Source organism: Micropterus salmoides, unplaced genomic scaffold, assembly GCF_014851395.1.
Source record: "Micropterus salmoides isolate LMB-PRFRI ecotype aquatic unplaced genomic scaffold, ASM1485139v1 Ms_hic_scaffold_20, whole genome shotgun sequence".
NCBI lineage: Eukaryota > Metazoa > Chordata > Actinopteri > Centrarchiformes > Centrarchidae > Micropterus > Micropterus salmoides.
In genome coordinates this window covers 6302140-6317582 of record NW_024041151.1, presented here as the reverse complement: position 1 = coordinate 6317582, position 15443 = coordinate 6302140, and the positions used below count along the sequence as shown (strand labels likewise).

The window sequence follows — 15443 nt, the reverse complement described above, 5'->3', positions numbered from 1 at the left end:
ACAGTGATTTTACAAAGACATTTTGTCATTTTAACTTCGCCAAGTGTTGCAGCTCGAACGTCTAGAGGAAGCAACAATCAAGAATTGTTATAAACACCTAATTTAACAGTTTACAGTGTCCAACAATTAGGTGTAAAATCTGGAAAGCTCCTACAGTGAAAGCATAAAGCACCCAGCTCTCTTGACACATCCACACAAAGCCTCAACACCTTCATTCAAATGTGATGTATTTTTAAATGTAATACTAGCGATGTACTGTTTGAAAGTGACTTGTAGTAAAGCAGAACATGTGCATTAATCACTCTGTGCTCTCAGCAGCAGATCACCTGCTCTGATGATTACGCATCTATTTGCAGGGTGTCGTGACCATCCTGCCTTTTCCTGCTGTGTATTTTTCTCACCTGCTTTGTCCACAGAATTTGAATGAGCCGGCTGAGTGGCGTGAACACATGTCTCTCCTTTTGACTAACAAATCAGTGAGCACATGCTACTATTCCGGGCTGCCAATCTGTACCGCCACTCCAGCACCAACAATCTACCTTTACTGTAGGTACTGCAGTAGCTTTTCAAGACTGGAAACAGGTAGTCTGGCTCTGTTCAACGGCAACAAAATCCACCTAACAGCACCTCTAAAGCTCATAAACATTTTAAATTGTTTAGTTTTTTATGTACAAAAAAACAAAACAAATTATAAAAATGACATTTCTCTCTTTTACACGTGGTTATGTGTCTTGGTTGTGACTCGTAACTTCCGGTCTCTGCTGGTTGTCTGGCTTTTCAAGTGGCATAGTTATGAGGAAAAAAAAGTGTTTTGTTGTAAATAATATAAGACAAGAGTCGGTGCAAACATAAGAGACGAGGTGGAGCTTTCACACAGTTAGGCCTATATGAGGAACTGCAACAAATGTGTCACATCTTAGTCATTATAAATATCTGCAGTACTTCTGCAATTTTGTATGCTTTTGGTCTTTAACCAAAAGAAAGTGTCTCATTATGCTGAGCGGTGAAACTAACTTAGATGTGACAGCTGTTAACATCTGCATACAATTTAAAGTTTTTTTCTCCTACATTTGCATTACTTTAATCTGAAATGACCCTCCTCACCGGGCCCTGTAAATGTTGTACAATGACCCTTATACGGTGTCGTACATAAGTTAAACATATTAATTGATGAGCTTTAGATGTTGCTAGGTAACAAAATGCTAGGTAACAAAATCTGCTATGCAGATTTTGTTACCTTTTCTGGAGACCTGTTGTTTCTGGGTTAAAGATATTTGTTTTTCCAAGAATCAGACGCTCAGGTGACTGAGAACGTACTGTTAATGCATTGAATGAGAACTGATGTGCACTGAGTTAGCGCTGCAAGCGGTGGATAAACTCAATGACTCACATGTCTATGCCTTATAAACGTCTCTTTAATTACATCCAGCCAACACGTCTCAGTGGGTTTGAGGTTAAAAATATCCCACCTGCAGCCAGACGTGTTCTATAGGGGGTTGAGTAGCTGCTGCTTCATCTTTAGGGACATTTCAAACAGCTTTTAGCTCAGAGAATAAACCTGAGGAGTACCAGGTACTACAGCAGATCACAAAAGGCAAAATTACCGCGGTCCATCGCTCTCAGCCTCTCGTTTTATCTACGAGCTGCATGGATGTACATCCTCAGAATGAAATGACTTGTTGATGGATACTCCACCCAGCACCCAGCACACACACACTCTTTATCTGAGCATCTGCAGAGCCCCACGCTAACAGAATCAACCCCTGCTCTCTAAACGACCTGCTATGCATGCAGCTCCACAACGTGAACATCTGCCACTATTACGGCTGTTAATTTGTGATCTTGTCAAGCACATCTTTCCTCACCAGACACTCCTGTTACTCATCCTGCAGGCATCAAACAGGGGTTGCAGGCTACAGTTAGGCGGCTCCTGTGATGTTACTGACGGTATTTTGTTGGCACGTCACACTGGCTGCTGCAGCATGTGTTTGGTTAAAACCCAGATGTCCGTGTTTCACTTAAGCTGAGTTTTAATTTCATTATTACACCGGGTGGTGCAGTAATGTAACAAAGCAATATCTATCTCTATATTTAGATAACATTAGCAACCATAAGTTACTGGTCATACCAGACCAAAAATGGTTTTATTGGTGAAACCCATTGTTAAATAAATCAGTTTTCAATTTTCAATTTATGAGATAAATAATATTGTTCCTTCTCTCAAGTTACATTGTTGAATTTTCAGTACAAATTTATGGTCCTTTTACTTTACTTGAGTACTTTAAAATCATCCAATAATCACATAGTCCCCTCATGTGTGTGTGTGTTTGTTGATGTTTTTATGTTGATTGTTCTGTGTCATTTGAATATTTAATTTAAAATTATGACTATGTTTTAATTTGAATCCTTATCTGTTCATTTTCATGTTTTTGTGTCAGTGTAAAAATGTTATATTCTGAAATAAATCCGTCATCTCACGACCCCTCATATTTATGTGGTGACCCTTGGGAGGGGCCTGACCCCTAACTGTATATGAAGAAGTTAAACACAGCTGACTGTATATAAAGTGGTTAAAACAAACCTCTTTATGATATGGACATACACAGTACGTCTATGTGGCTATACAAACAGATTGTACAAATGCCATCTGCTCAAATAAAAAACATTTAAAAGAGAATATAAAGTGGTCAAACCTGGCTGACTGTATATTATATAACTGCTGCATTGGTACTTTTATTTAACTAAAATGATTTGACTACTCCTCCCGGCACTACTCAGGTGAAAATGTTTGGATTTCGAAACTACAGATATGAGATGTTGACACTGACCTGCAGTCCATCCCCAGCGAATGTTTCCAACCTTCTTCCTGTGAATGAGAGAAGCAGCTGAGATGAGACTGAATGCTAATGTTTTAATGTTTAAACTAAAGGCATGCAGGGTAACACACAGCTCTATGGAAGTGTGGTGTCAAAAATATCCCACTCGAGTTGCATAAATGACCAAATATGGAGCAGAAGTCATGTTTCAAAACTATTTCCTTCCTCATTCCAGGTTCAGAAATGCTAAACATGCAACAGAGGGTGATAAAATAGAGTAAAATACATATTAGGAAAACTATACCTTATTCAAAAAGGTGATTTCTGTGTATGAATTTATCTGGAAGTCTCTTTCCCTTGATGGATTGCAAACATGTTCACCCACAGCTAATGTGATCATCTGCCACTGTCAAAACATCACAACATGAAAAGAGGCGTGGGCAGCAAATGAGAGCGGCCCTGACGTGATGGCTGGGTGATGAGAGAGGACAGGCTATTTTTAGCTCAGGGCGGCAGTGGAGGTGAAGGGGAAACGGGGGGTTTAGTTGTGATGCTTCTCAAATTGCTCTGCTTTACTGCATTTTGGTAAATGCCTGTGATGCATCACTGAGAAAGGAGGGGAACTCGTTCAGCGGGGTCTTCGGTTGCTTTGTGCATCTATATCGGTGTTCGTGGCACCTTTCTAGATGCACAAACGACTATTTGATGAACTAGAAAACTGAAATGCAGATTTTTAACGGATTCACTGATTTATTCGCCACCAGCAAAATAATATAATATTTTAAATGTCAATCTTTGATTTACAAAGTTCCTGGACTGAGGGCAGCAGCTGTAAATACAACAGTATATATTATCACCGTGCATATACAGTATAATCTTTGTTTAATCAGATAAATAGTCTCATTGAGATCTAGATCTCTTTTGAGACCTGAATACAGCAGATAGGAATAAACACAAACATAGTCATTCATAACAAACAGCATCGGAGAAAGTCAATAAATAGATTTGAAGTTAATAGTTTAAAATCAGCCAGTGGGATGAGACATTCAAGTTTCACATAAACCCTCTGTAATTTATTTCATGTATAAGGTGCAAAGTGTAGGAAGGCAGTCTCCCCAGGTTCAGTATTTACCAGAGGGGCCTGAGATCAGATCTGGTGAGCTGTGGTTTTACATTCTGAAAGAGGAAGAGATTTACTGAGGCAGCCTCTCCGGGAGACGTTTACAAAGAGAAATGATAGAATGGAGTTCCCTTATTGTTGCTAGTAAGGACCGGCCTACTTTTTCATGTAGTACACAGTAATGACTTCGATATTCATCTTCTGTTGTGAAACACAAAGCACAATGATGAAACTAGATCAGCGAGCAGCAAGAGAATAAAACATATCCCCATAGCCAAGCCACGCTGACATGATGGTCCAATCATTTTCATGTGATCCTTTAAAATCTGGCTTTATTCTGATCTATAAAAAAACTTTTTCTGTACCAGAGTAAAAATGAGACGGCTGTTAAACCAAATTCCAAGTTATTTATAAGATTTGGATAATTTCAATTTCAGTACCATTAAATGTGAGGATAAAAGTCAGCTGTGAACAGGCATTATGGATTATTGAGAATAAAACACTTTAGGGCTGACTCCTAATAGTAGAAGAGTCAATGCTTCGATGGGCGGAGCCTGATTCGACTGTTAATCTCACAGTCGAAGCTTTGCAGCGAAACGAGGATCATGCTATTTTGGAGATACTGGGGCGCTGAATGTCTGATTTTACATAGAACTACCAGTTTTCTCTCAACGAGACAGCCTATTACAATACACATTTAAATGTTTAATGCTGTAAATGAACATGTAAAAAGGAAAAAAAAAACTTCCAATAAATGTTTTTAAAGTGCGTGAATAAATCCAAAATTGTAACCCTAACCCTGGATCGTCAGTGCGCATGTGTAGGCGTAGTGTGTAGTGGCAGGAGAGATGGAGCCCCAACTGGTGTTGTGCCCAGTTGTTTGCACCTCACGGGACTTTCGGATAATATATCACCGTTGATGAACCACACAAAGAATATTTTATGGTACAGCCGCTACTTGAAATAAACCTGCAAGGAACCGCAACGTGCATGCAGTTGTCGGCAGCACGGCGAAAACTCTTCACAAGACCGCTGAATTCGACTATCAGTTGACTATAGGCAGGACTTGACGATTCTGATTCGAATCCTTAGTCTGGAACAGCCCTAAAACACAATTTGTTTTGTCGGCATTCAGTAGAAGCTTGAGATTCTGCAGGAATGTCTGGAGAACGTTAAAACTTGTTGTTGAAGAGCAGCCACATACGTAAAAGACTGTGTCATCCACATATAAATGTTTGATTCTGTTTATGAAAATTGAAAAATTACTGCTGCTGCTAAAAACAAAAGCAGTTGAGAGTTCTGTTGATGAAGAATCCTGAAATTAATTTTTTTTACGGGGAAAGGCCGTAACTCAATTCAATTCAAACTTTATTTATCCCCTTAGGGCAATTCAGTTTTTGTCTGCCAGTCGCATCAAATAAGACAAAAACAACACCTACAATCAATCAAGCATCCAGAAACCCTGTCAGTGACATCTTACAAGCATTTGGACACCAGAGCAAAGCAGCGAATACACAGGTCGCAATACATGGACCAAGCAGGGACCATAAATCAAGTAAATCAAGTAATTCATAAATAAATAAATAGATAATAAATACTAATTAAATAAATAAATACCAGGGGGCCTTCTATAAACGTTTATGGTGTATGCTGGCTGTGTCCATGATGCCAGTTAGCACAGCATTTGTTCAAGTTCCGGTGGGATAAGCTCATGGCGCTCTGGATAGAGGCATAAATGCACATGCGTAGTAAAAGTATAACCTGTTGGAAAAAATGCTTTTTAAACCTTATTTTGGGGCAAAGTCATCAAACGTTTTCAGCAGTTGTTTCATCAGATTTTACTGCTGATTTTATACATTAAATTTTTATGTCCAATGAAAGTGCAGTTATGGCTCTCTCCCCATTGGTTCAGATAGGGGCCTGATCTTGTTAGTCCAAAATAACAGAGGTGGTACCAAGATGGCTGCAGAGTGGCAGGACTTGCCTGTATATAAGGACTTTGCTCTAAAGCTCTTACTACGAGTGACCCTTTTCACATTAGATGTAGTAATTTGCATATTAATATATATTTATATTACTATATATATTAATATAAATGCATATTAATTTAGTCTTTTTCCATCTCCAAGGGTGTTATCAACGGACCAAAATTGCACTGGATGCAATTAGACAGACCAACAACCAATCGGAGCAACAAAACGTGTGACATATGCAAGTTGGCCCGGTGTTTGGTCGTTTTCATGGAGGAAAAATACTTGTCACAAACATGGACACAAAATTACAGCTAGACAATAAACTATAATGTGTTTCATTTTAGAAAAATGTGTGCCTAGTTTCACAGTTTGGTCTGGATTTCAGCGGCCTGGTGCGCTGCGCTGATGAACAGATCAACTCTGTATGGAAATCTGTCTTAATGCGACCCAATTGTTTATTAATCTGACTGTTAAAATTTCTTTCACTAAACATAAATAAGGTTGTGCCCGTAAAGATGAAACAATTTCTTATGGAGCCTTTAAGATTTTATGGGAAAAAGAATACAGTTGTACAGCAACAGATTAAATGTCCAGTTCCGGCTGTAGCTTCATATTTAATCCTGTATTAGAGTGGTATCGATCTTCTCATCTCAGCGTAGGCGTATTTCCCCAAACTGTTCCTCAAAATAACCACCATGAGTTGTTTGGAGAGAAGAAAGCAGCTACTGGCTCCTCATCAAACCACAAACAGACTCCCTTGAACAACTCACATTTCTCTTATCAACACGTCACATCACTTCCATTTTCAACCTTATCTTCACGTTGTCATGAACGGAGGCTCACGGAGGAACAGCAGGGAAGTGGTGGAGGGAAAGAAATGAGACGGCTGGAAGACAAGGAAATGCAGAGATGATGGCTCGTGGTTTAAAACAGACAGCTACAGGAACAAGAGGGTGAACAGGTGGATAGAAGAGTGGGGGAGTTTCTGTTAATGAGATGTGGACAAGGAAAGACAGCAGAGGAAGACACTGTTGTTATTCACTTCTCGGGCCAATACCATTACTGTTTGGCCCGGCTCCAGCGCCTCCGAGGCTGGCTAACATTCAGCAGTGTAACATGGACTGCAGTGACAACCGGCCCCCTTTCACCCACTTTCATTTGTCACGGAGATTAAGCAACCATTAACAACTACAGATCCATCTCTTGATTACTAACATTCATAACGTCCGACTATAAATGAGAAGAGTTACTGCCGAGCGGAGATGTATCACCCACGCCACCACTGTGGTCCAGACTGAAGTATCACAACAACAACTGGATGGATTACTATGACATTTTACAGAAACCCATGTCCCCCAGAAGATGAATCCTTATGACTCCTCTCTAGCACCATCAGCGCGGTTGATAATTGTGGCTTTTAGTAAAATTTCTAAACATCTACTGGATGAGCTGCCCTGTCAGGATGACCTATACTAACTTTGGTGATCTCTAAACTTTTCATGTAGCACCCTCATCAGATCAACTTTGACCACTGGACTAGTGTCACAAGTGTTCACACACAAATGAACACAACCCGCCTTTACTACAGCTGTATGAACCCAAAATAAACATTTTCCTCTGATTTAGTTGCCATAAACAGATCAAACTGATGCCAAAATTACCACATTACAGATTTATTAAACTATACTGTCAGGTCTGTCAACAAGATGACAAGCAAACAACTTTTCAAATACTTGTTTTCCTTGTTTTTCTGAGCTGGAATCAACGTAACAGATACATATTAAACATATAAGTCTGTCCCTTCCACTTTCACCCCGTGGCACCTTTTACCCTGATCTACACACACGATGTTTGTTAATTTAAAATATAATTTTGCCCGTCAAGAAAGTCACTCTTTGTCGTGAAACAGTGAGATTAAGAAACAACAGTGAGAAACAAGTAAAATTTAGTTTTGTGTGAAACCGCTCGCACTGCATGTCACCGACGTGTTAGCGCTGTAATGCTAAGCTAACATAATTACTTGCTTGCTGCTAGTTAGGTAACTTAGCTATGTTCCACGCACAGATGTATCTCACCTGATGTGTTTAACCCAGCGACTCCTGGTTCTTTCATCACATCATCTATACATGGAAGGTCTTTGACGTTCAGTAACGTTAGCTTCAGTAATGTTAGCTTCAGTCATTTAGAGAAAAAGTTAAGTCACATTAGCGACTTTTAGGTTTGTCGTCTTTCTAATTATGTATTTTTACAGTCTTATACTTCAACAGTTTTACAACTATGACTTTCTTGACTTGCAAACTTATCTTTTAAATTGACAAATTTCATATGTGTATAATTCAAACTGGATCAATAATTTGTTGTCTTTCGCCGTTGACTACCATACATATTTCCGGAAAAAGGTCCCATGGTGGTCCACCGTAAGGGGAAGTATTTGAACTCTATATCTGCAAAACTAGTAACATCTCCATCAGCCTCAGCTATTCGTTGTGTTTAGTGCTAATGAGCAGATGTTATCATGCTAACAGCTAAACTAATATGGTGAACATAGTAAACATTGTACCTGTTAAGCATGTTAGCATTTAGCTCAAAGCTCCACTTTGCTGCAGCCTCACAGAGCCGCTAGTGTGGCAATCAAGCAGTCTTATCTTTGAGGAAACAGATGCACACAGATAACTTTTAACTAACGGAGTGACACAGTAAGTATCAAGTAAGCAGGTCACTCTGCCTCGTCCATACAACACAATATGCGTGCACATCTGAATATTTGATGAGGACACCACGCCTTGCTGGACCTATACAAAGCTGGAGAGTTGTTAATTAGAGTAAGTGCTCAAACTGCGCTTTGTAAACAGTCGCCCATGACCCCCACGGAACAACTGGGGACGTCGTGTAGGTATGGATCTAAATTTTAAGCGTTTTTGCAAGGGCGCCATCTGACTGCCCGCTGTAAACTCTGATAATGTGAGTCTATAAAGAGCTTGTTCTACATGCATCAGTGCTTGAAGAAGCATTCAAAGCCTTTGCTTGAGTAAAAATAGCAATACCACTCTATAACAATATATAAATACAAGTAAGTACAGAAGTACAGTACAGTTTTATTGTAACTGAGTCTTAAGAACCTATTTTTCTAAAAACAACTTCACACAACTGTTCAACCATAATTTATATAAATAGGGTGAACAAAATAATAGAAACACCTGTCAGTATAAAGCAATACAATTCTGGACTGCATTAATTTAAGTTAGGTGTACCTAATACACTGGCAACAGTGCATATTATTTTATGTCATTAAAGAGGTCATATTATGTTCCTTTTCAGGTTCATAATTTTATTTCGGGGTTGTACCAGAACAGGTTTAATTTTCATAAAACACCATATTTTTGACTTACTGCACATTGTTGCAGCTCCTCTTTTCACCCCGTGTGTCTGTTTTAGCCACCGAGTGAAGCATCTCACTTCTATTTGTTCTTTGTTGAGAGCTGCACATGCGCATTACCTCGGTAAGAACTATTAGCCAATCAGAAGCAGCAGAGTAGGGCGAGTCCTGACAAGCAAGGTAGTTTGATCCAAAACAAAGCAGCCCCTTTAAAGACTTTACATCAGGTCTAGCATTACAAACACATTCTCATTCCTGACTCTTCACATATTGACGCTTGGTCAAGGCCCTTTGGCGTCACATTTCAACGCCTTGGGTAATCCTTTAGCATCATTTTTTGACATTTAATACTCCCCAGTCAAGCTAGCAACGCTTAGGAAAAACAAATATGCAACGTAAAAGTGAGCAATATTACATAAGCAACGTCCGGTCAGACTTTCGAAATAAAACCGCTAGCGTTTTGAAACATCGCTATTTTGAAACAGCGCTATTTTGAAACATCGCTATTTTGAAACAGCACATTATTAAAGTTGTGGAATGTTGCAATTAGGTTTAGGCAACAAAACTACTTGGTTAAGGTTAGAAAAAGATCATGGTTTGGGTTCAAATTAAGTATGTCCGTTAACACGTAAGTAAATTTATGTCACTTGTGTAACTTAAATAAAAATATTTAATGTTGACTTTTTGTTTTACACAGGACACGAACCCCAGTGTCCTGGTTCAAAGTTGTGGTTCTGGCCCTCCATCCACCCCAACCACCTCTTTACTCAGTCTTTTCTGTTAAATATCATATACCTACCTTTACTGACGCTACAGGGCTTCCTCCAATGCGTTGAACTATGACTCTATAGGGATCCCCAGTGCGTTACAAACTGATGCCGATGGGTCTTGACCATATGTGACGAGTTGGCATTCCAGCTTTAGCTGGGTTATCTACAACCTACAACTCCGCACTTCACTTGGTAAAATTACATTGCCTCGTTTATTTTAAATATAATCCACAAGTAATAAAGCATTCTTACAAGCTGTGGGCGCGAGCATTATGACGTGTGTTACAAATTGATGCAGATAGGTTACGTAAGTAAAAGCTGGACTACAATCAAGCTGTTTTCTGGCACTTCAGGAGCAGAGTTTTCTGTGGGAGATGGGAACTCCTGTTAGGGTGGACTTTGGTTTGCAAACCTATTACATGCACAAAAAGATAAAAACACAATAAAGCAAAGGAAAAAAGCCAAAAAGCATTATATGACCTCTTCAAACTGGTTTTACTTTTTCGTCTTTTATGTCCTTTGTTTTATATGTGCTTTACAAATAAAGTTATTATTATACTTTGCACCACTCGTATGCATGCTACAGTATTCCACATGAGAGACACAGTGCATATGTGCATGCATGTGAAGCAGCGTGTGGAGGAGAAAGCATCAGACGGGGAGCTGGTCCATCTATTTGTGGCGCAGTGTTTCTCCCTGACAGGCCGAGGCAGTGGGATAAGAGTGACAGCAGAGGCAGACGGTCAGGACTAAATACAAGTGTCGTTCATTCACATCCAGCCTAACACCACAGAGCGTCTCCAGCCTCCCACCACACGGCCCTGACTGTGAAGCCATGATCAGTGGGCTGGAATCCCTCTGTTTACCCTGCTAAAAATAGATTCCACACACTGAGATGACGTGGCATCTCGTGACAAGATCCAGCCCCTCCTCAGCTCCCCTCCACCCACCTCCTCCCAGACTGTAGCGCCGGGCGAGTCATGCCTTTATTGGTATGCAGCCCTCAGCCTGGCTGCATGCCACGTCTCCTCAAATCCTGTCTGTCGTGTCTTTGGAGAGGAAGGGGGGTGGGCGGTGGAATTAGATATGTTCATGTGAGGAGAAAAGATGAACCGAAAACATGAATTTCAAGGGGAAGGATGGATGGATAGACAAGACTTTAGAGGGAAGGGTGGGGGTGGAGCGGAGGCTAGTGGGAAGGAGCAAGTGAAGGAGGGGGCGGCGGCAATCAATACCATGACTCATTCTTTCTGCGATGGCCACTTCCTAACAGCATTCATTAAAGCAAACCTAATCATTTTGGCCCGATAATCAGATCCTGTGAGGCTCAATCTTCTTTCCCTCCCAACCACACATGTTAAAATCATGCACACTGAAGCTGAAATGGTAGGAAACAGGACCGGTACGTTATCCGATGGATCTGATGGTTGTGGTTGATAGCAAAAACTGCGTGATACATCTTCAATGAGCTGCTGAAATCCTTTGATAACAGAAAGCAGCGTGGTTATGTGGATGGGGATGCTTTGGTCCAAACTAAAATATCTCAACAACTATTGGTTAGATTGCCATGAAACTTTGTGCAGAGATTCACGGTACCCAGATGATGAATCCTAACGGCGTTGGAGATAACCTGACTTTTCCTCTAGCGCTGCCATGAGGTGAATGTGTGATTTTGAGTGAAATATCTCAACAACTATTGGATGAATTGCTTTAAAATTTGATTTCACATTTTGAAGAGGTGGTATTATGCTCATTTTCAGGTTCAACATCTTATTTAGGTTCAACATCTTATTTAGGGGTTGTACCAGAGCAGGTTTACATGGTTTAATTTTCAAAAAACACCATATTTTTTTTCATACTGCACATTGCTGCAGCTCCTCTTTTCACCCTGTGTTGAAGGCTTCGTTTTAGCTCCGGAGTGATACATCTTGTTTCTAAATGATCTTCGTTGGGAGTTGCACATGTGCAGTTACTAGTTAAGGACTACTAGCCAATCAGAAGCAGAGAAGGGCGGGTCAGCGAGAAGCCGGTAAACAGCTTCGGTTCAGCTGCACATGTTGCCGACCAGCTTGGCAACATGGACTGGAGCAAGAGTTTCAGAGTGGTGAGTTATTAATCTGTAACAAAAGTATCTTTCATCCATAAAGTTTTAACTGAGCTCTGTCTCTACAGGAACAACTTTATGTCCACTGACTGCCTGGAGGGCAGCTAGTGTTTGGAAGCGAGAGGAGAGCTGTGTGCTGCAGCTCACTGTTTTTCCGCCAGTGTTTTTGAGGCCGCTTGGCGAGCGTTATATGAGGCGCATTTAGCTTATATGAGGCGCATTTAGAAAGGGAAACGGCTGGACTATAAACAATTTGTTTTCAGGCAGTTTTTCCACCGGTGTTTCTGAGGGCATGTCAGAGTAGCCGCTTGGCGAGATGGTTTGGTCAACCACAACGCAACTGTCGGATGGACTGTCGTGAAATTTTATACAGACATTCATGTCCCTCTCAGGGTGAATACTAATAACTTTGGTGATCCTCCAGCTTTTCCTCTAGTGCCACCATCAGGGCAAAATGTTAATATGTCCAATACTTTGGTTTATGACCAAATACCTGCAAAAGTAATGACTAGAGGGCAGGACACCCCTCTGTCTAATGAATAGCTTGAAGCACTGTGGCGACAGGCAGGTGGATAAACTCTTTCCAGGTTTAAAGTGTCCTTCCTAGAAAGTTTGGCTCCACTGCAGCATCCATCTGAGTAAGTTAAAGGCTATGTAAGACTCACACGCACAACAGCCGCTCTTTAGTGCTTTCACCTTCAGTGTCTAAGAATAGCTCCCGGCTCTGTAGACGCCTGCATTGTTTGCAGGATGTACAGAACATTTGGAACAAGGACAGGTGGAGTTTCACACAGTATATAAGTGAGTAGGAAAGTAAAGATAAATCATATTGGGCTTTACAGAAAGAGGATATGAAAGGGGACACACAACCAATCATAAATTTGTTATGATTTCAGGAAAATGTAATATAAAAAATATCTAATAATGGAAGTTGATGTTTTTTTTTAACCAAACAAGTAATATGAATGATTTCCAGACTAGATTACTTGTTTTTTTAATCAATAAATTCATAAATGAAAATAATCGTGAGTTCGTGCTCAACTCTACTAATTAAAGGCATGTGCAGTGTTCAGTCTAGTTTATTATCACCGTTTGAAGTTACATCATTAATACAACCCCATCAAGTAAACCACTCATTTGGTGATTTTCAGGTCAAAAGACATTTAGGTTAAAACAGGCTAAATTTTTCTGGATGCCAGGATTAAAGATCTCAGCGTGAAGCAGGTCCTAACTGCACATTAACAAAACTGGATTACCGACCGGGCAAAGTGGGGTAATTGCCCTCAGGCCTGAAAACTTAAGGTTTTTAGCCACGGTCTTTCCACAGTTTTGATCCAGACTGAAATATTTCAACAACTATCAGATGGATTGGCATTAAATGTTGTAGAGCCAGAGGATGAATCCTAATCCTAACTTCTGTAATCCTTTAACTTTCCCTCAGCCAGGCTAGCGGCTCTGTGAAGCTGTAATCACGCAGGCACAGTGGTGCTTTAACCCTCACATGCTTACAATAACAGTGTTAATATGTTAATGTGTGTCCTAATTTCATCCAATAGTTTTCAAGATTATTTTGTGCTCACATAGCACATTCTCCTAAATAACATTGCCTTTAATCAAACTAGCCTTCACAGAGTGAATGTGTAAATGTATAGTCTGCTGCATGCACTGATGGGAACTTGTGGTGTACAGGTTACACAATCACAGAGGGCCGGAGGGGGGGGGGGGTCATTAGGAGCAGATAGATTTTTGCCCCCTGGGCTCACTAACAGGTTAGTCCAGCCATGCACACTGAAATATCACCATTTAATGGCCATGCATACTGTGCATTGCGCAGTACATTTGGGTGTGTTATATGCAGATATTCAATAGTTTGTAGACCCAAAACCTGTCTGTGTTTTTTAAATATTGAGAAAAGATACATGGTATTCTGTTGGTTTTATGCAACCTGTAATCAGACTCAATATCTGCACAACATACAAACATACAGACAATAATATTCTGTTCAAACAATCGCGCTGCAGACCAGAATCTGAAGATTCAGAAGCTACAATGATGGATGCCACCTGACTACTGCAGCCCATTCAAACATTGCGATTAATAGGCTAATGGTGGAACTAATTAACATCTGCATTTTGTAAATTGAATTAATGATGCACCTGAGAGTATTTGCATCGTGCCTAATAAATGATGTTTGTGAGAGTTACTTAGTGGCACCGTGTTAACATGTCTTGTCGTCAACAACAGCAGATTTTCCTCCGTCGAACTCACCTGCAGCTCGGAGTTTATCTGCAGTCCGGTCATTCAGCTGGATTTCCACATTGCACAAAGCCCGTGCGCAACATCGCTGTCAGTTAAAGGTGTGTTTCCCCAAACAGGAGCGCAGTGAAGCCAAACCTGGTGATGGTGTTAATATTCTGCGGCGGAGAGGGGAGCGCTGTGCGTCCTGTTGTTCCCCACACGGAGCGTTCATTCCCCGGTGTGCCCGCCTGTCTGTGACCCGCTGCGGTTGACGGAAGTCACTGCTGCACCTCAGTCATCCAAAAACACGGCTGTCCTGTCCGGTGTTGGAGCTTCAGCGTGTTGCAGGTGGCTTAAGAGATATCCAGGTTAACAGTTACATCAGAGGGCAGGACACCCCTCTGTCGGACAACAAAGGAGAAAGGCGCCCCCCAGCGAGGAAGAGCCGCCTTCAGACCTTACAAACCTGAGTGCAGTGTAGAAATGCTCTGTTACAAGTCCTGCATTTAGAATTAAAAGTGCATCAAAATATACTTAAAGTACCAAAAATAAAGGTTCTTATTTTGCATAAAGGCCCATTTCAGAATAATAATATCATGTCGCTGAATTATAATCATTGATTCACTGTGACTGTTCATCACTTTAATGTTGCAGCTGGTTATTGTGAAGCTAATTTTAGTTATATCATATATGACTGGGTAGCTTGTGAATCCCCCACCCCCACCCCTCAATAACGTTTATCTTATCTTAATCTGTAATAATGCATCATAATGTATTTGTTGGTTATATTTTGTATTAATAATCTAAATCCACAAAGTAACCTGCAACTAATGTTCTCACATACCTGTAGTGGAGTAAAAACTATGACATTTCCCAATGGAAATGGAAATGTGGTAAAGTAGGAGCAGAAAGTAACAAAACAAAAGTACAAGTACTTCACAATGACAGTACTTTAGTAAATGTACTGTGTGATTGTATGGCTGTACCTAATAAATTGATACATTTACAAAAAAAAATAGATCAAACTTGTTTCACAACAAGGTGTT

General features: G+C 40.4%; 1 protein-coding gene across 4 annotated transcripts in view; it reads right to left on the bottom strand.

Moving 5' to 3' along the window:
• The window catches only part of LOC119914613 (membrane-associated phosphatidylinositol transfer protein 2-like), a 70971-nt gene extending 55680 nt beyond the window's left edge, over positions 1-15291 (bottom strand). For 3 of the 4 annotated variants that reach the window (XM_038734033.1, XM_038734028.1, XM_038734031.1), the window contains exons 1-2: positions 14428-15291; positions 2829-2866 (exon numbers count right to left, since the gene is read on the bottom strand). The gene's annotated coding sequence lies outside the window, so the exon portion shown is untranslated. Of the gene's footprint in view, positions 1-2828; positions 2867-3120; positions 3218-14427 lie in introns of those variants that run through there. The other variant, XM_038734029.1, reaches the window with a different exon arrangement.
• Positions 15292-15443: the final 152 nt, after the last annotated feature.